General features: G+C 33.5%; 1 non-coding gene across 1 annotated transcript; it reads left to right on the forward strand.

Moving 5' to 3' along the window:
* Positions 1 to 21753: 21753 nt before the first annotated feature.
* Positions 21754 to 21857, forward strand: LOC126007362 (U6 spliceosomal RNA). Its single transcript, XR_007494942.1, has one exon. It is a non-coding gene; the product is annotated as a U6 spliceosomal RNA (small nuclear RNA).
* Positions 21858 to 23002: the final 1145 nt, after the last annotated feature.

The following is a 23002-nucleotide window of genomic DNA, read 5'->3' on the forward strand; positions in this document are numbered from 1 at the left end:
ATCTCTATAACTTATTTAATAGTTTTTTATTCATAAATAATTTTATGTTCTTGACATTTGTTATCATACACTTGTAATAAAGAATATATTTTAGTTATCCTTTTCTGTACATTTATAACAATGATCTCAAATAAATTTAACCAGAAAATTTCTAGGTGAAAATGTGTTATATATACTATTTATTTAATATTTTGGTGCTGGCCTTTATGAAACATAAGAAAGAATCAGGGCAAAATGAACTCTGTCATGTTTGGGATATAAAGAAAGCATAAAAGAATAACAAATGACCAAAGGCAACAGAACATGAGATCTAGTCTGCAGAATTCAGCTTATCAAAGGTTGAAGGGGTATTAGGAGCAAATAACTGAGACTCAGGTAAAAGGATACAGAACTTCAGGAGAGAGTGTGTATTAGAAATTTTCTGCATTTATACACAAACATATATACATATGCATATATATAAAACAGTACTATAAATTAGAAATTTTCTGCATTTATACACAAACATATATATATATAAACAGTACTATAAATTATGGCTCAAATAAGAATTTCAAAAAAATAATAAGAGAAAAACAAAAGAAAGAATCATGAGTCAGAGACCATACAGGGGGAATAATGCACAGGGTTGAGCCAGGTTCAGTCCTCAGCACCACAGCACTAACAACCCAGAGTACAGAGCAGAGACCCAGGAGTAAGCCCTGAGTATTATGAATGTAGCCTCAAAACCAACAAAATAAAAGCAGGAATCATAACAGAGATGAGGGGTAGAACAACCAGTCCATGATATGAAACTTACCACAAAAGAGGTGAGTGCAGTTAAAGAAATAACTATACTAACAGCTATCATGACAATGGTAGTGAGTGAGAAATAGAATGTCTGTCTTGAATACAGGCAGGAAAAAGGGAAAGGAGGGAGACTGGGGTCATGGTGGTAGGAATGTTGCACTGCTGAAGGGGGGTGTTCTTTTTTTTTTTAATGACTAAAACCCAACTACAAACTTTTTTGTAAAATGGTGCTTAAATAAAGATGATAAATAAAAAAGTAGGAATCACAAATTTTTGTACTTGCTTTACTATTGAGACAGAAATCATTAAATTATTAAATAGAGGTTTGCTATTAGTATTTAATATCAGAAAACATTTTTTGAAGGCCTAAAGTTATTTTCATTTGGGGGCAATATTTTTTTTTACCTATCCTAAAGTTATTTATTGTTTTATAAAATATCTTACTACTTTAATCTTTAATTTTTTGGTAAATTTTATTAAAATATACTCATTAACTGTCTTCATTGATCTACATAGTTATTACATTTTACCCAAAACTCTGTTTATATCCTATTCTGTCTCTAAATTTATAATACATTGTTATTGATTACTCTGCATGAAGATAAGAAGGGAATTGTAGTGGGGATTTCCTTCCTCCCTTCATTTTATTTACAAGAAGATGAGTGATGCTTTATTCATGAATGTGAGAATTCAGTAGAAGTATGTATCTTGGCTCATTTTTTTCTCTATTTTGTAAACAAGAATTCTGGAAGTTCACATCTTTTTCTCTCATATACCCAAAAGTTTAAATTTTTTGTAAATTTTTAAAATAATACTGCCTGGATGATTTGTTTGTGAGATTTGGTAGTTGGAAAACTATTTCTGCTACTTACACACGACCGTATCATAATAAAAACCTTAACAATAATAAGCTGATTTGAAATGCATGTGCCTTATTATTTCTTGGCAATCAGATACAGTTCTAATAAAGATGAAGAGAAACAATAGAATAAATTTAAGCCCTTTCAAATAATAAGCAACAGCACTATTATTACTAGGTTCATTCTTGATTGATATGTCAGTTTGCTAGAATTTAATGCAATGTCTAAATTAGTACCCACAATAGTGAGCTTGATATAAATTGGTTTTATGTTATAATTATGGCCACTTATCTAAGTGTCATCATTTCAAATATGATGCTCTTTGAAAAAATATTACTCTGCCTACCTACTTGAGAAGTTCAATTACTCCTTCCACACCAGTTCAGAAATTCATGCTGGTTTATGTATCTACTTTCAATAAACGATTAACCAGGAACTTATTGACTTAATTCAACAAAATTCAAGTTCAAAACAAATACAATTTTTGGGAGCAAAATTTTGTGTGAAAAGGGACATGCTCGCTTATGTTGTAGGAAGTATTTAGAGAGAGCTAAAACTAGTGGCCCTGTAGCTAAACACACAGCACACACACACACACACACCCTGTTTTCACTCAATCCCCTAAACACAAAGAACTCACAACCTTACTGGCTGAAGTAAACTATAAGTATCCCACTCTCACATAAAATAAACTGAGTAATCTCTCCGAAGTTGCTCCCATATGAATCCATATAGACTCATCCTTTGTTGTTCGGGCCCCATGCTAAGCTGTACTTCCTAGGGCCAGGTCCCTAACTCACCCTAGGCCGACATTCTCTGCATCATCTACATGCTCCAACCTGGGGCAGGAGACAAACATTTATGGGGGTTAGGTCTATTTATTCATTCATTCATGAAATGATTTAACTTTTTATCAAAGAAATAAAATAGAAGGGTAGGAGTTAATACCGCAGATAATATTCATATTTTGCATTCCCTCAATTAGGTCCAACTACTGGCACCCTGACGAATCACTGTTGAAGGATCTGAAAGTCTCCAGACTCCCTGTAGTGGTAATCCTTAACAACATTTAGTCTAAACATTATTGTATCCTTGGGTCAATACACTGGAACATTGGTGATATGGCTGGGAATAAATGATGTGTTCTCCCCAAAACAACAAACAAATGTGTAGGCACAAAGTCTTACTAAGAATAATATATACTTAATGGTCAGTGTGCAGGCTCATTTTTTTAAAACTTTTGAGATGTTTTGGGGTAACACTCGAGTGCACTCAGGGAATATTCCTGGCTTTATGCTCCTAGAGGGAGCCGGAGAGAGAGCATGGAGTAAGGCCTTTCTTGCAGAAGGTTGGTGGTTCGAATCTCGGCATCCCATATGGTCCCCCAAGCCTGCCAGGAGCGATTTCTGAGCATAGAGCCAGGAGTAATCCCTGAACGCTGCCGGGTGTGACTCAAAAACCAAAAGAAAAAAAAAATCGTTCCTGGCAGGCTCGGGAGACCATATGGGATGTCGGAATTCGAACCACCATCCTTCTGCATGCAAGGCAAACGCCCTATCTCCATGCTATTTCTCTGGACCCAGTGTGCAGTTTCTTAAGGTTATACAATCATACCCAAAGCAAGAGCAGTATTTCTAAAAAATAGAAGATCACACGGTTAGAGACAGAGTACAGGTGACTGCAAAGAAAGCAAAATCTTTGTTATACTTTGGGTTGTATAAGTATAGAAATGGGAGAATTAATAAATAGGAACTCTTCATCACATTTCAAAAAGTTGTAGGGTTTTGAGATGGTGACTTCCCAGTGTCAAAGTGTCACTCAGATTCTAATAATATTTATTCATTTATATAGGTTACATGGCATCAGCAGATGTTATTTTACTATGCAAATATATTGAGACAAACATATAAATTCAAATTCTTCCACTGGTTGCTTGATTCTCCATGTTGAATTATTTGTGCTCTAAATAATCTTAGGCTCTAATGAGTCTCAAACTTTATTGTTCCAATCTCTTATAGTCTGCAGCTTTTTTGATATATTAACTCCGTTGGCAAAAAACATATTATATTTGCCAGTATTTTATGTAAAGGTATCAGAAAGACAAAATCAAAATTTGGACAATTTATCAGAGATAAAAGGGTTTACATGTTTAATGTCAAACAAGCAAAACAAAGTCAATGTTCTTTGTGTCCACTAAAAGTACAGGATTCAGGGAGTGAAAAAAAAATGGAGGTCATTGGTGGAGAGGTCATAGTAGTAGTGGAATTAGTGTTGGGACATATATCTGAAATACTGTGTTTTAACAACTTTGTAAGTCAGTATTTTTCATAAAACATTAAAAAATAAAGGTCAGAGTAGAATAAATACTAGAAAAATTGTGAATGTGCAACAAGGCATTTTCTTAAGAAATTAGAAAAATGTAGTTGTTATAAAGGAATATATGCACAAAGGAATGATTTTTTTAAAGAGTGATTTTATGAGACATAATATTCTCTGATTGTTTTTTCTCTACTAGGTCAGTAATGTACAAAATTCATATTCTTCTCCCTCACTTAGGCTTTCCTCTAGTCTATAACTGAATTATCCTAGAGACTGCATGCTTCCTTGGTTTACCAGAGTGAGCTCTGGCTTTTAATCTCACACACATGAATTTGGCAACGTTGATATTATTATTTACTTTCCATTTGACCATTCTAAAGACAAAGGACAATGGGACAAGTTGTTTCTCACAAAGATGGGGAGAGAAAACAGTGCATGCTGATACATACATGACCTTTTCTTATATTTTATTAACTAAAAGAAAGTCACTATGTTGAACTCACATTCAAGGGGAAAGATTATACAAGAGAATGACAACTAGACAGTGACAAACATGAGACATGGGACTTAGGGTCAACAATTGTGCTATTCTTTAGACCTGGCTAAACTGATGATCACATTCATGGTTGTAAAGACTCATGGCAAAAAACAAAGTGATATTGCCCATAAATCCCTGAGTTTCTTATATCATAATATTCCAAGATATTTGCAATGCTTTTAAACCTCACTCTTTTTTTCTGGAATAATTGTTGTTTTGAACACAAAAATGTTTTTTTAAAGCAGATTTCTCATTGTTCCATAAATCAGTTTATCTGAATGAGCAAATAACCTGGTGTTTACATTTTGTCTTTTTCAAAGATCCCACTAAAAGTGAGTCTTATGAAGTGAATGCCACCTGGAGCTGAAGCATGAGTGCAGTGGAAGAGAGCATATAAAAACTATGTGCACCTTATGATCAGGTAGGTGTGTCTGATAGAGCAAAAATATGGTAATGTGTTTGAGTCTTTAGAATTTTAAAAATTAGTCTCATAGTAACACACAATTCTTTTTCTTTTCAAGTAGTGCTTAGCAAAAGGAGAAACAATTTAGCATATTCTCCATTTCACTATTTAGCCTAAATTTGATGACTCAATTTTCCACTGAAACTTTTTTCACTAAGTTTATCAACGACTTGTACAACCAAGATCATTGAGTATCCTCCAGTCCCTATCTATTTCAATAACTTGGCAATATTTAACATTCTGTATTACCATTTTTTACTTAAAATTTTCCATGGGCTTCAGTAAATCTCTATGTTGATTCAGGCATACATCACTTTATAACTGTGTTCAGAAATGCTCAAGGAAAAATCAATTGTCATGATCTGTGAAACAGAACTTTCTGAGCTTGTTCTCAAGTCTAAGTGCAAAAAAGTAAATTCAAAACCATTATCTAAAATTCATGTTGGCTACCCTGCCTAGAGGGATTCCAAAGTTATGTGTCTAAATACATGATAGATCTTCTTAAATTCAAATGATTTAATAAAATAATTTTCTGATTTTAAAAACAATAATTTCAATACAGGCATATGCAAATATTTTAAATATGTTTCAAGATTTCTTAGTACATATGTGAAATAAGAAAATGTATAGCAACACAAATGAAAATGACAGAAAGGTTTTTATACTCAGAAAATATGTTAACTATATAATCCTTGGAAGACTCAGTAGGCATACTTCTCTGTTCCTTCTTCTCAATGTAATTAAAAATACTTGAAATTACATATACAACTAGCACAAAATGACTTCTAAATGTAGAAGAAAACTTAGAGTCAAAGGATTCAAACATATACAGTAGTGAGACTCCTGCCTTTCATTTCATTTTGATTTGCTTTACCTAACTACTGAGATCTGGGGAAATCAGTAACTGGAAATAGCATAAGGGTGAACTAAAAAAAAACCTGAACAAAAGTAATTCCTGTTATCTGTAGTATGAAGTCTAAGATAGTAGTAGCCTACAAGCAATTTAGGAAAATCAATTTGGTCAACTACAAATACAGCACAGAAATATTGCACCCCTAATTAGGAAGTTTAAAATATGTTGCTCTGGAGACTGGATGAGTATTATTAGGATCCTATGTAACATGCATTGAATAACTCCACAATATCAGAAAGATGCATAGGTATTTCAACTGTGCATGAAACAGATACCAACTGAGTCATCTCTTATAACTAAAAAAAAAAAGCACAACCGCTTCAGTGAATTGAAATTATTGCAAAAGTACATTTGTGGCTACTGACACAAAGGGGAGAAAATTCCTCCAAACCCAGGAAACATAACACCATCGTGCATAAAATCTATGGCAATATAAACTCTTAAGTGAAATGCTTAAAATATTATTAAATAAAATGACAAGCAGAGTAAAGCATAGAAAAATGTATGGGATAAGGCATACGGAATACAGTGAACACAAATAATCTGATGAATGCATGTATAGGTGAAGAAAAAAATAGCCAATCAACCATTTGTGTCATCCAGAACTAAGCTGGTAACACTCAGCTGTGGCTTCCTTAATGAAATAAGGCCAGCTGGGAGCTGCCATCCCTGTTCATTCTTTTCTAGCAGTTGTGAGACCAGAAATTCAGTATCAAGATACCTGGAGATTATAGGGGTCTTGACAGCAATTTTCTTTCTTTTTAAATTTGTTTAATTTTTTTTCTTTATTTAAGCACCATGATTACATACATTATTGTACTTGGGTTTCACTCATAAAATGAACACCGCCTTCACCAGTGAAAACTTCCCAACACCAATGCTCATCATCCCCTCCTTCATCACCCCTTGCCTGCATTTGAGACAGGCACTCTACTCTCTCACTCATTAACATTGTCATGACAGTTAGTGTAGTCATCTATCTAATTAAACTTACCACTCTATGTGGTAGATTCACATCAAGAACCAATCCTTCTAGCCCTCATCTCTATTGTCTGAACAATTTTACAATAATTTCCTTCGTTTTTCTTAAAACCTATAGATGAGTGAAACTTTTCTGTGTCTATACCTCTCCTTCTGATTTATTTCACTCAGCATAATAGATTTCATGTACATCTATGTATAGAAAAATTCCATGACTTCATCTCTCCTGATGGCTGCATAATATTCCATTGTACATACATACCACTGTTTCTTTAGACATTCATCTGTTGAAGAGCATCTTGGTTGTTTCCAGAGTCTGACTATTGTAAATAATGTGGTGTGAGATTGTTGTTTTGATTTGCATCTCCTTGATGGTTAGTGATTTGGAACATTTTTTCATGTGCCTTTTGGTCATTTGTATTTCTTCTTTGACAAAATGTCATTCATTTCTTCTCCCCATTTTTGTTGGGGTTAGATTTTTTTCTTGTTAAGTTCTGTCAGTACCTTTTATATCTTAGACATTAGCCCCTTATCTGATGAGTATTGAGTGAAATTTTTCTTATTTTTTATGTGGCTTTTGTATCTTAGGCACTATTTCCTTTGAAATGCAGAAGCTTCTCAGTTTAATATAGTGTCACCAGTTTGTCTCTGCTTCCACTTGTTTGGAGAGTGCTGTTTTCTCCTTGAAGATGCCTTTAGTCTCAGTTTGTCAGCAATTTTCTTGGCTGATTGACCTACATCTTTTCATCTTCATGGTGAAAAGAATCAAATCAAGATTTATGATGTTTCATGTGTGTGTGTGTGTCTGTGTGTCTGTGTGTGTGTCTGTGTGTGTGTGTTCTTTGTATTTAGGAGTTCAGAGATACTCAGACAAATACAAAGACTACCACATGTATTTTTAGGGACCTCCAAGACTGGAACCAGCAATACTAGTGGGTTCATGTGGTGGCAAAGAACAAAACAGGATTCACTTCACTCGAGGCATGTCAGAGCATGTACCTTAACCCCTGTGTTATATATCTAGCTTTCTGAAATTTCATGCAACAAAGACACAACTATTCTAGAGATGAAGGCTCCCTTTAACAGACTCATTACTCTTGCCTTTGCTTTGCTTTGACTTTTTTTTTAAAGTTCCCAAACAAGTAAGGTTTACTTATCCAAGTAAGTTTCTGGGGATCACTCCCTGTGATACTCTGCCAACAAAATGATGGTTCAGTTGTCTGCAATGGGGTTGGTGCCTTCTTGACTCACTGGTGCTGGGAGAATGGGTTTATGCTGGAAGTGCTGGGGCCTCCAGAGCTATACCTTTTTGTAATGGAGAGCTTTGTGAGGCCTGGGGTGCCAATGCATGTTGGGCATGCATTCACATTGGATAACCTAACTATCTGCAGACCTTATAATATTATGGGAAAAAAGCAAAGGCACACCTAGTGGTTTTCAGGGCTCATTCATTGCTCAGATATTAGTGCTCACTCCTGGTAGAGCTCCAGTTACAAGTTATGCAGTATAGTGTATTGAATTCCTGCTGTACTATCTATCTGCTGGTATTAGCTATATTATACTTCATGAAGGAAGATGTTTGGATTTAGCTCAGAGTTAAGTCTGAACACCTTGGAGTTAACTTGGAGTTGGGTTGGAGATTACCGTATTTGCTGGCGTATAAAACGACCCCCTAATTTTGCAGTTAAAACATAGGTTTAGGCCTATATTCGCTGTATCAGACAGAATTTTCCTGTGCTGCATGTGTTCCTGTGCTCATGTACCACAGTGAGCAAATCACAACAAACAAAGGTTCAAAAGTTATACTGTAATAGACTTCCTCTCTGACTCTGGCCAATCTGAGCAGCCTTGCAGTGATTGGTGCAGGATTGAGTTGGAAAATTTGTTTTGTGGCAATATTCAGACAATTTTCATTTAGCAGCATATAAGACGACCCCTGATTTTCGGTTGGCTTTTTTTGTTTCAAAAGTCGTCTTATACTCCGGAAAATACAGTATATTTAGTTCATAAGATACCTCAACAGCCACAAAAAAAAAAAACCTGAAGAATAATATCAAAATAAGCAGGAGGAAGTTATGAAGATTAGAGAAAAATAAAATAATTTGTTTTCAGAGAAAGCAATTGAAAATATTAGAAGTGACATAAAGAAATGGTGCTTGGTACATAGTAATGTATTTAATGTATAATTTAGGAATGTGTGACTGAAGCTAACAATTAAAGTAAAAATACACAATGAAAATAAACAAGAAATGCAAAGAATTTAATGGTTTATTTTGAGAAAGCCACTGTTATCTTTTAAAAAAAACTGATAGTTTTCCAGAACTATAGAAGATATCAAAAACGTTGGACAAAATAAGCAAATTTTTAGTCATGAACTCAGGTTATAGGATTCTAAATAAAAGCAATAGAATGAGAAATGATGCATGTTTATATAACTATTTAAAAGCAAAGAGTTGAATAATGATATGATTGTGAATTTAGGGGTTCTTTATCTTAACATTGTTATAAATTTTGACTAGAAAAGTAATGGCTGAAAGATTTACTTAAAAATCACTGATTTGCACCAGAGTGGTGGTGCAAGTGGTAGGACATTTGTCTTGCATGTGCTAACCTAGGACTGATCGTGGTTCCATACCCTGGTGTCCTATATGTTCCCCCAAACTAGGGGCAATTTCTGAGCACATAGCCCAGAGTAACCCCTGAGTGTCACAGGGTGTGGCCCTAAATGCAAAATAAATAAATAAATAAATAAATAAATAAATAAATAAATAAATAAATAAATAAAATCACTGATTTGTTCTACATTTTTATACTCTGCTATATCCTATATAAGTACAATGCATTAAAATAAAACCAAGTAAGAAAAAAGTCACAAATTCCAATACCAGATTAAAACTTTATCTCATTCAAACTTTAAAGAATATATTTTAGACTTTTAGACTTGAAAGAATGACAACTTACCCAGGGATATCAATAAGGTTAACAATAGATGATGTGTCAGCAAAACTATATGCCAGAAATAAATTGATATATCCAAAATACAGAAGGGAAATATCTTTCAACATAGAATTCTATGGCCAATATATTTATTCTAGGTATGAAGGTATAATAAATATATATCTTTAAAGAATAAGAAATGCTACCACCTCTGGTCTCACTAAAAAAAATCCTGTAAAAACTTCAACCAGGTATATGAGAATAACAGATCACATATGGAGGTATGAGCCAGAGGGGAGAAAAGTGATTCAAGAAACTTGGAAACCACAATATATTCTTGAAGTTGATATTCTGGTTATTTTTTACAAATCACTTTTTTACAGAATATAAAGTTAATACAATATTAATGGAGGCAGTAAAATATTTGAAGCATACATATTAGACTAATGTCCTTGTCTAGATAATAGTAGATGTATATTTAATACAATAAAATGTAAATACATATGTGAGTTGAAGCAAATGTCAATTTTAAGTATATAGTTTTTATATATAGAAATGGGAGTAAATAAAATGAATAAAAATCCAATTACCAACTGAACAATGAAAAGTTATATTGAACGGAAACATATATACTGAGATCAGATCAATTATATCATTAATCATAAATACATGTTGACTAATTTTGACTACAAAGGTTATTAAGAAACAAACAGAACATTCAAGCACTTGGACTTCAGTAGTAAAAGATCATTATCTAAAACTATTACAAGTAAAAGATGGAAGAACAATTTTTGGGTCAGTTTCTTGAAGCAGCACACTGCTGTCAAAATCTGGGAGATCCATTTGGGTGGAGGATAGGTGATAAGCTTGTAATAAAGACATATTAATGTCCTTCTCTTCCTAAACAAGTATAAAGGAGACATTAGACTTTGTCTTCAATGTGAATGTGGTAAATTATATTCCACTGAGAAAAAATAATTTATAACCTGGTTAATGAGTTCTAAAGTGTTACACAGTGTTATCAGAGCAAGGAAGAGTCTTGGAGCCAATCATATAAGCTGGATCATGATGGAGTGGAAACTTATCTTTTCAGGAAGGTAAAATAAACAGTGTTCCAGGTAATAGATCACTTCCTAGCATCACATTTTTTACAGTAAAAATAGGTCTCAGAGTCAGATCCTATGATTCTTAAGCTTCAAGCAAAGATGGTACCCAGCAAACCAAAGGCGAGTGTAGCCAACAGCTAAAGAATGATAATGGTGTCAATTCGGTGTTGTCACCAGAAATGGAAGTTGTAATTTCTAGGGAAATGGGATTCTAGAACTGTAGAGTCTATCCAGGAAGTGCAGGAAATTTTGGACCAATTTTGAGTTACAGTGATAAGTGACAGCTTTCTGCAGATCACTTTGCCTAGTGGAGGATCATAGACCTTAGTCGCAAACATGTGATAAAGGTCTTAGGGTATATGGATAAACTTCTGCAGGCATCTCCTAATCAACTTCTGCAGAATGATGGGTCTGAAGATAGCACAAATACACTTCTGAATTCATTCCTCAGTCCTTATCCATAGGCCACATAATTGCCCATCACCATTAATATCAATGTGTTCTCAAGTGTGTGTGTGTGTGTGTGTGTGTTTATGTGTGTGTGTTCTAGAGCTGTTGAATGATAGATATGACTTGTGTTGCAAGTGCACTGCCCTAAGCCACATTTCAGCTCTGGATTTATATGATTTATAACATTTAAAGCTTTATATCACTTTTAAAGAAAAATAATATCATGGGCTTATGATCAAAGCAAACAATATTTAAGAAGACAGAGCAATCGTGATTTGTATGAACGTAAAAGCTTATGAAGCATGAATCGATTTAATGAAAAGGAGAAATTGACACATTCACAATCATAATGGGGGATATCAATCAGTTCATATAACTACCCATATATACAGCAGATAAATAATTTTCAAGGAGATAGAGGACTCAAAGAACAAAATTAACATGGAATAGATAAATTCCGTCTCTCAATAATTGATGGTCCATGTTTATATAGGATCTAGGATATTTATTGAAAAGGCACAAGTATTACTTCATGAAAAAGTAACCAAAAATTCAAAATTCTTCTTTATATTGATCATATTATATTAGAAATAAACTATATAAATGAGTCTGATGGGGCTGAACTGAATAAGGTGCTTACCTTGCACAGTGTTGATCCCTTTTCAATCCCCTGCCTTCCATAGGATTATTCATACATTTCCAGGAGTGATTCCTGAGTGCTGAACCAGAAGTAACTCCTGAACATTGTTTAGCATGGCCCAAAAAGAAATCAAAGAAAAACGAAACAACACAAAAATAATCTAAAAAGTATATTTTAAATGAAGATGTCAAATGGATCTATGAGCAAACCTGGGGAATACTACACATATTATTGAAAATGACAAAAATAAAATTGTGTACAAAAGGAAAATAAGGTGATGAGATGAAATAAAAAAACAAATCAAATCTGGTGTTATGCATGTCAAAAGAAGTAGTTAAAATTTGAATTGACGAGTAAAAAGAGCTTGCAGTTGAAGCAAGACATTTTTCTCCACTGATATAAAAATAGAAGAATATTCTTTTGATTTTATTTTTATATATTTTTGTTTTTGAGTATACACCCTGTGCTGAGGGGTTCTCATGACTCTGTTCTCAGCAATTATTTCTGGCAGCCTTGTCGCCATCTGGGATGCCAGGGACTGAACCTGGGTCAATCTCATGCAAGACAAATGCCCAACCTCCTGTACATTCAGGAAATGCTCATTATAAATCTATTTATCTACCTATGTACATTTCTAGCATGCAATGTTTCAATTTTCTAAAGAAAGCTTAATGCAGTATATATGTATTACTGCTCTAAATTTCTTGCTTTGTCTTTGTTAGGCACTTCCTTCAAATTAAATGATATTTCACAAAATTCACATTCCAAAAATTGAAGATAAAAATATAATGCCTTAGTTTATTTCTTACAAAGAAGAATTTCACAATAATTGCTTTAGGATATTCTTTGTTGTTGTTGTTGTTTTGGGTGACACCCGGCAGTGATCAGAAAGAGCTCCTGGCAGGCTCAGGGGATATTCTAAATGCATATTTACAAGCTTGTGTATGTTCTCAATAGAAGCAGTGACCTGCAATAAATATAGTAGGGGAAATACAGGATGGTATCACTTATATGTGTTAAGATAAGTGGAGGGAGTATAATGGTTTAAAGAGGAGAGGCTTAGATTGCCTATGGCCTCAGAGTATAGGTAGAAGGAACAAAATAGAGTGGAAAGTCTGGGAGAAAAGACGGAATTGAAGCAATGGAGACAGTGGGAGGGTGTAGTCAAGGTCTATTAAGGAATGATGAAACAAAAGTTCCAAACCAGAGTCAACAACACTGAAATCATAGGACCCAGACTTTAAATAGTTCCTGTCAAGATAGCAGCTGGGTATGAGGAGTACGGGAGGAAATCTGGAAACATTGTTGGAAAGTTGACACCGGTGGTGGGATGGGTGCAGGAACATTGGCTATCTAAATTCAACTGTGACTAATTTTGTAAATCTAGTGCTTTAATAAATATTAAAAAAGAGAAGAAAATATCTTCTTTTATGGCCAAAGGGATTTATTTTTAACTTTGACTAATTTTTCACATAAGCATATTTGTGATAATGAAAAATATTATGAGTTCCTGATTTTTCTCCTTTAGAAGCACAAAAATCAAATCATAATTAAAAATTACTAAAAATAAAAAAATGAAGGACAATTATTGAAGGAACGTTCAATACTTGTTATAGATGACATATTAAATACTTAAAAATCACTATAAACCGGGGCCGGAGAGATAGCATGGAGGTGAGGTGTTTGCCTTTCATGCAGGAGGTCATCGGTTCGAATCCCGGCGTCCCATATGGTCCCCTGTGCCTGCCAGGAGCGATTTCTGAGCCTGGAGCCAGGAATAACCCCTGAGCACTGCCGGGTGTGACCCAAAAACCACAAAAAAAAAAAAAAAAAAAAAAAAAAATCACTATAAACCATATTTAAATGTTTAAATGATTATAGACATTTTTATATATTAGCCTATTTAATAGTATGATTATATATGCTATAATAAATATTAAATATAATATATAATTCATAATTTGTTTTCTTTATATGTATGTAAAGTAAATCACATAATTTAAAAAGTACACTTTAAGTCTAAAAATATATATGCATAATATTACTTAAATGTTCTTAATATAATATGAATTTATGTAATATATATTATATATCCACATTTATGATATAAAATATATAGATACACACACATAGATACCTTTTTATTAACATTTACATGTCAGGTTGACCAAACAAATTAAATAATCTACAGTTATTTATGAGATATATCAGCTAATAGCATCATAATTACCAATGAATGGGAAGAAAATTTTATAAAAAATGAATCTGTACAATGTAATTGTTTACAAAACATTTTACTGTGCTTTTCAGATATAAACTATTTTTATAAACTTTGGCTAAACAAAGTAACTGGTTGGATCTATAGATGTACTCAAGAATGAAGAACTACTATCCCATAAATTAATAATGACATATAGACACAAAAATATTATAAACTTATAAATATTATTAATGCCTCCTCTACATTTTTCTTAAACAAAATAGCTATGCTTTACTCTGTTTAGATTGATCACAATCCTATGCATCTAAAACATTTTTGTGAAAAGGTAAAATCCATTAGTCTGAGGAATTACTTGAAAAATTTTTATAGTTTTTCCTAGAATTCACAAACAGAATATATATGCTAAAATAATTGTCAATAAGAGTGGAGATATGAAAGACATCTGAGATATATTCTTTAAACTGACTTCATGGAATATCTTTAAGTGATTGGCTGAGGTTATTAACAGATGAAAGTGGAGAAATAGGATATTTCTTAAACAATACTTTCATTATTTATAGGAAATTTACACCATTACTTGGATTATGAAAATATAAAGATACATTGGTTTTGAGAAGGGGAAGAGATCTGGGATTATAAAAAGAAATAAATGTACTTTTTGTAATGCATTACAAAAATATATCCTAGAGCAGATGACCCAGAAAGAATCACTTTAGGAGCTATTTGCAAATATTTAATCTCATATCAATCTTTAAAATTTAAGGCTGAAGTATAATGCTTTATATTATACACTAACACTAGATAATATATCATAAAGAGTAGGTATTTGTGTTTCTTTCTTCAAGAAATAAATTATGATAAACTCATAATTTTTAAATTTTTGAACCACCTATATATTCCTTTTTATAGAATTTGGGTTCAAAGTATGCAAGGAATATCTAAATTTCTAATAATATATAAATTAACAGGGTATTATGATTTTTCCATTTTAATTATTAAGGTAAATTCATGGGAAATAATTAATTTATTTACTTATTGTGTGTACCATAAATTGATATGTAACTAGTCAGTTAGACAAAAAAGTTCTCGTGTTTAAATTTTAAATATATACATTAGTCTTGATACATTATTACATTTAATACATTAGTTCTAATGTATATATTTATATTTATAAATGTAGCTATTTATATGATATGGTGGAGAAAAAACTCAAGTGTTTGATTCAACGAAGAAGAGGATATTACATGAATATATTAAAATTATCAGTACATACATTATTACTAAATGTAATACTTTGTTTCAAAGTTTTGCTCTATTTATTTTGATAAGCTAACAATTTGATTAGAAATGTTATGTCTGATGTGTGGTGCTAAATATTGAATGTTATTCTTATTACAAATAATACAAATCTATAAAATCACCATTTTTGACATGAACTAAAATATCTTATAAAGAAGTGACAAAATTACTAAAATAAAAGCCATCATTACTCTGGATTCGACAGATTTATTTAACTGGCTAGACCTCTGCCTGAAATAACTGCTTTCAATTTGTTAAAAGGTCTGTGAAAAAAAGTATTAGGCTGAAATCTTTTTTAACTGCTCCATTGACAGTTCAACACTAACAAGAATATTCTAGTTCTGCCATCAACTCACTGCATGAATTTCAAATTTGCATTTGGCAAACAACAGGAAATAACTTTACCTACAGTGTTTACACTGACATATAATGAAGAAATGGTATTTTTTCTTCATTTTTCAATGGCACCTACTGAGATATCACTTTTATTGAAAATGCAAGCAATTACAATTGATTTCATGCTCTGTGATCTTTATGGGAAACAAGTGATAATAAACAAACAGATGCTAGGACCATATTCATTAAAATATATATTAATAATTCTATATTAAGGCAGATCTGGATTCATAATAATACCTTTCTGCAATATGACACTGGACATATATGAACAAAATCATGAATATTAATGAATATTATCGACTAATTTTAGAGGACCTGTGTAGTACATTTTCTAAGAGTACTGACTCTGAATTTAACTATTTATTACTGACTCATTATTATTCACTATAATTAGTATTAGATCCAGGCTATGATTTTCTAGCTATAAAAAATTGGAACATATGTATTATTTTAAGCTAATGTTAAATTTATTGAAAATATGCATTCACCTTTATAGCATATATTTTCGAGTGATTTCTAATAATAATCTCAATTTCATAGGTGAATAAACTGATAGAGCCATTTTTCAGGAATAAGCCCATGTACCATTTTATCATGCTAGACAAATACCTATTGGTGCATAGACATTTATCCTATTATGAATACAGTTTTAGAATTTTATTGTAGAATAGAAAAGAGATCTCCTTGTAGTTACTAAAAGAAGTACATTTTTGTTTTCACTTCTGGTGTTAAAGTGTGTTTGTTCCTACTTCGTGTTTAAGGGTCTGTTACTGCTGAGGTTCGAACCCACTCTCCTGTATATTCTGGTAGTACACTGACCCATGAAACTATCTCTATAGCCCCTAAGTTCACAATAGGAGATCGGGATTCTTAAGAAATGGGGTTTGAAAAAGGGGGGAGGGGGGCAGAGCAGAGAGATAGCACAGCGGTAGGGCATTTGCCTTTCAAGCGGCCAATCCAGGAAGGCTGTGGTTCGATACCTGGTGTCCCATCAGGTCCCCCAAGCCAGGAGTGATTTCTAAGCGCATAGCATAGCTAGGAGTAACTCCTGAGCATCACCGAGTGTGGCCCCAGAACCGAAAAAAAAAATGGGACTTAAGATAAATGAGGTGGAGAGATCACATTTGAACATATTTAAAATATTACCTTTGTCTCTTTCTTCAAATGTAATAGTCTCAAATGCATTGATGCCAGGTCATTTTTCTACTGATGTTTATACCAGTCCAGTTTGAAAATAACTTCAGTGAGGCTAGAATGATAGCATAGCAGGTAGGGTGTTTGAATTACACAAAGTCTGCCCGGTTTAGATCCATAGCACCCCACTATCTCACAAGCCCACCACGAGTGATTTCTGAGTGCAAAGCCAGGAGTAAGCCCTGAGCAGCAAAGGATTTGACTCTAAAACAAAAACAAACACAAAATGGTCATCTCAGCTTTTCAGAACCCTTTGCTGAACCAGAATAAAAAGAATGTCTGGGAAAGAAAAAAGCAAGGCCAAGACTTTTTCCCCTGTTCTAAATGCATATTCTCTCCTCCACTTTAAATGTATCTAAACTATATTTAGATTAGATATGTAAAATATATTATATATGAATATGTGTATAGTATAACTATGTATATTATACATAAATATTTATTATATATAAACAATGTTAATAATATATAAAATATAAATAAAATGTTTTATCTACTCTAAATATATATGCATTTGTCCGTATGTGCATCTATGAATACACTTGTATACATATAGTCACATATACATATTTATGCATATAGTTTTTGTTATATATAACATATAAATTCATATATAAACTTATATGAATTATATATGTAAAAGTTCCCTGTGGTAATTATTCTCAACACTTGAGAATACATTGTATGCCCTTATTTTATTGTGGATTTCTTACATAAATTTTCCTTTGCTATCAGTGATCTACAAGGTAATGAACAATCATTGTACATAAGTTGCTGGTATTTATGTAGCCATAAACATAGGTCCCATCACTCTTCTGTGCCTCTCAATTTAAGAGAAAGGCATTGGGTATAGAAAAAGCTTTAAGAAGCATCAAACTTGCAGATAGGAGGAGGGTTAACTAAAATTCTACAGCACTATAGGCCTGAATGGTCACAGAGTAGCTAAGAAAGAAAAGAACAGGGAAGTCTATTTGCAGAAAGGGCAGGCTACAGAAGAGTGGACATAGGGCTGTAAAAATAAATCCCTTGTGCACAGGACCTCTGGAATACACTCATATGTGTCTATAAATCTGAAGATAGATTTCTGAGTAACAGGCCTGCTACACTCTATCTGCCAAGTAGAGATTTTCTGGGTGATGAATTCACTTTTTACATTTTTCAATAGCCCTAATGCTGAAGAACCAAACTGATTTTCATTAGTTCAACTTGTAATTCCTTTGGGCCAGGGTCATTTACAGATAGGCAGATAGAAAATGAAGAAATAATGCAAAGCTAGGGTGCCTTTCAGATTTCAGGAAAATTTTGAGTTATGGCCAAAGAAACATTATCTGACCAAGCAGATAAAATTAATATTGGCATATCCTGGTCCAGGAATAGTAATAGACTCCATAAAATTCACAAAATCATTTCTGTTTTTTCTAATACAAATGCTTATAATCAAAGATGAATGAGATCACTACATTTGGAACACAAAAAATTAGTAAGGCATTTGTAGTTTTGTTAAGGGAGTGTTTTCATATTTTGAATGTTTTCCTCAGGTGGAGACTGGAGTGAAGGCTATTAATCATCTCTGCAAAGAATGACTGAATCTAGTAAATAAATGACACTTTATTTGAAGACCGGAGCAGTTGCACATAAAATAGGTGATACCAATGTGATGTGATATAAAAAGCACCCACAACTTTTTACAACCTGTGGACCATTTTTACTGTTCTGTATTTCTGGAGGAAAGGGCGAATAATGCATCACTTTTTTTCTTCTAAGCTTAGATTTCCTCTAACATAAAAGGCATAGAGAGTAGCATGAGGAAAAATCTTGAAAATTTAATAATTCAACTGAAAACTGGTTCAGGATCAATGAATGTAAAGACAAGAGATGAGTTGAGAAAAAAAGTTTTATTTGTAACAAGCTGGCAGATTAGAAACTGCTAGATTTATGACTCAGAGTAAATACCTTGTCTGCAAGGCCACACTTAGAGTTTTAAAAAAAGTAGGACACACATTGTCAGGGTTTGATTATTTTTTGTTTAAGGGTTGGTTGCAGGCTCTGAACACAAGGAAGGTCAAATAAAGTATCTTCAAGGATGGTCCCTTGAGGCACCTTCCTTTATTTGTGCATATCTAAAGACAGGCTTTGTAGAAGCATTAAAATTATCCTTTTTTGTTTCTTTTGTTTGTTTGTATTTATGGGTGGGGGTAGAGTGAGGAAAGGGGAAGGCAAGATAAAGGTAAATTTCCTTGCCCTAAAGATTTTGATGACTTTTAATTTTGAAATCTGCTTTTTTTACTTGTGTTTCAGCTGCAATAATATGATGTCTACCTATTTTTTGGCGTATAAGACGACCCCCCAATTTTACAGTTAAAACATAGGTTTAGGCCTATATTTGCTGTATAAGACAGAATGTTCCTGTGCTGCAACTGTATCTTCCACAGTGAGCCAATAACAACAAGCAAAGGTCCAAAGGTTATACTGTAATAGACTTCATCTCTGACTCTGGCCAATCTGAGCAGGCTTTTTACAGTGTAGATTCGGGTCCAGAACATTGTCTAATTTGCATGCATCAAAAGCCTGCTTGGATTGGCTGAGTTAGAGAGGCTGTCCAGCAGCTTTGCAGTGATTGGTGCAGGATCAAGTTGGAAAATTTGTTTTGTGGCAGTATTCAGACAATTTTCCTTTAGCGGCATATTGAAACATTTTTCAGGATATACTTCGCCCATTCGGTTGACATTTTTTTGTTTCAAAAGTCGTCTTATACGCTGAAAAATATGGTATATATCTAACATCTTTCTATCTATCTAATGCTCAGAAAAAATAAATTGCTATCAGACTGCAACTTTAAATCCTATTTCAGCAGCTAAAAATGCAAGGAGATTTGGAAGTAAAATACACAAATGTGGTTTCTTTCTTTCTTTTTTTTTTTTTTTTTGGTAAGGCCTATGAATGAAGATAAGGTACATCATTTATATCATACCTTTTACATTGATGCCATTGATTAAATTTTCTAGAAATTTGGTGTACTTTCTTTCCACTAAGAAAGAGGAAGCCATCCTTGTAAATGTCTACTCCAAAAGTAAAATCTCTATTTTATTCCCTGGACTATTTCTTCGTCTGCGATTTCTTTAAGAAAATGAGCTCAAAATCATCCTATTTCAAAGTGTCATTTTGATGTGATATATTCCTATCTTTACTGATGCTGTTAGGATCCAGAGTCGAAGGATGAGACCACACAACTGGAATACAGTTGAATAAAACTTTAATCTATCTTCTAACTGCCCCCCACATTGGCCTGCCAGGGTTCCTCTAGAACAGGGGTTTCAAACTCGCGGCCTGTAGGCCGTTTGCGGCCCTCCATACAACATTTTGTGGCCCGGGGCTGGCCTTCAAATACAGCAGTATTCACAATTATTCGTTTACAAATAATCGCAATAAAAATTGCATTAGTAAGAAAAAAATCGCATTAAACATTTGTATACCCCGAGCAGTTCTGTTTGGGGTATGCAAATGTTTAATGCGATTTTTTGCGATTTTTTTTTCTTACTAATGTGATTTTTTATTGCAAATATTCGGTAAGCGAAATCCCTTATGCGGCCCTGCCTCGCCCCAACTTTGCCTCCTGCGGCCCCCAGGTAAATTGAGTTTGAGACCCCCTGCTCTAGAAGGAGACAAACTCTGTCCAAGGTCATAAAGAGGATTATATAAGGAATGAATATAGGGAGATTCTGTAAAACTCTAGATTAGAATCCAAAATTTGGTTTAGGGATTAACTATAAAACTAATCTTGCTGTGAAAATAGAAAGACTAGGCCCAATAGCAGCCACTTCCAGAAACCAGACTCCAGAGGTGAATACCAGGAATTACACCTGTATAAGGCTGAACAGCAGCTGACAGACAACAATTGGCTGATGGCCAGATGACTTTCCCCATATACTGGGTCTGGGGCTGTAGCCCTCTCAGCTGTCTGCCTGATGTTATATTGGAACTGCTACCTACCTTGTACTAGGGACTACTGGTTTGAAGATCAACTGCCCAGAGGTAGGAATCCCCCAGCCTGAGCCCTGGTATCCTGCTTTTGTGATGAGTTAAAACTACCATATGAAGTGGGTAGATAGGGTGGCAGAATCTAAGATTTGGGATTTAATTATAACCCAAATGTTGATGTTAGAATTTAGTATGTCTTTGTTTAGAAATAATATTAGAGATAACATTGCTCTGGTTTCTGTCTCTGCTTGCATAAGGATCTATGACCCATAACTTAGAGCACAGCCACTTAGCCCCCTTCCCACCGAGAAAGGAGACTTGGAAAACTATCTTAGTCACCATGATGAGGGTGAGTATGTCTAAAAGCCTCCATGTGTTTATCTGGAGCTTATCTTGTTACCCCACCAGAATGTGACTCCATAGCTGTGAAAAATTTCTGAGTGACGGGAGATGTTAGTTGAAAGAATAAAAAGCTTGAACCCCTGCCATTTGGGGTCCAATGTTGAAATCCATTGAACCTGGAGACACTGGACCCCAGACTGCTCGAACATTAAACTTTGCTGTATGACTTGCATTGCTGTGTGCTCTCTGTTTCTTTTGGGGCAAAAGCAAACTCCGATCCTAACATTTATAGGTTTTTTGTGATCTTTAAAATGAAAGGCTGTTGTGCTCGCTTTGGCAGCACATATACTAAAATTGGAACAATACAGAGATTAGCATGGCCCCTGCTCAAGGATGACATGCAAATTCGTGAAGCGTTCCATATTTAAAAAAAAATGATTGGCTGTTGTCTAAGAATACCTTTCCCCTGCTCCTTTGTGTCCATCCCTGATAGGCTACCTGGTATGGACAGATAGTTTGGTGTGGTGTTAATGGAAATAGGCTTTTAAAAACCTAGCTTCTGGCTTACACTTTGTGGTCCTTACAAAATGGCGTCCTTTTTCAGAACCCAGGACCCCACAATATGACTGCCTCAGAATCTAAGTTACTATCTTTGTTATTTTTGTTTGTTTTACAGGATGATATACCTTCGTATTTTAAAGTTTTAGTCCTGAAAATAAAATTTTTGATTATGTGGTGCATATATTTTCTTTTATTATGGTGAAGTGCCATAAACCACATAATGAACACAAATCATGAGTATTTTGGGGGTAAATATTCACCAAATGAATATATCTATGTAATAAGCACCAAAATAAATTAAACATAAACATAGAAATTTTCTTTGCCTCTTTCAGACAATGAAGTCAAATGATAAAACATATTTTTCTTCTAGAGCATCATAGTTAAATTTTATTAATGGTTGTATTTTCACTCAATGGAATAAAATAGCATGTACTTCATTTCATACTCTTACCAACACTGTGATATTAAGTTTTATTACAAATATTTGAATATTTATTATTATTAATTATCTACATTAAAGGGGCTGTCCAATAGAAATTTTTAGCAAAGAAATTGTTCTATATTTATCTTCTAATATACATGGTGTACCTGTGTATAATAATCATATATGTGTATAGGATTATTGGGAAATTATAATATGACTAGAATAACTGAGAAAGCAATCAATTTTAATTAATTAAAATTTCAATAGTTTTCTTTATTTAGTGGTTTTATTTGGGACAGCTGTGTGTAATAAGCTGGGACATAGTTTGTGTAATGATGCCATACTTTAATCAACCATTCTTCTTAAAAAATAGATAATTGCCAAGTTTATGCCTGAGGGGTGCTATTACCCATCACATTTTGCATATTTATATTTTCCTTGATAAAATATGTATAATAGGATAAGTATTACAACTTTCTAATTATGTTTGTATTTGGTTATGCACTATTTTTGAAAACCACATTTATTCTTACTCCTGGCCTCTGTGTCATAGTGTCACTCCTGATATTGCTTTGGAGACTATTT

The sequence above is a fragment of the Suncus etruscus genome, chromosome 4, assembly GCF_024139225.1.
Source record: "Suncus etruscus isolate mSunEtr1 chromosome 4, mSunEtr1.pri.cur, whole genome shotgun sequence".
Classification (NCBI taxonomy): domain Eukaryota; kingdom Metazoa; phylum Chordata; class Mammalia; order Eulipotyphla; family Soricidae; genus Suncus; species Suncus etruscus.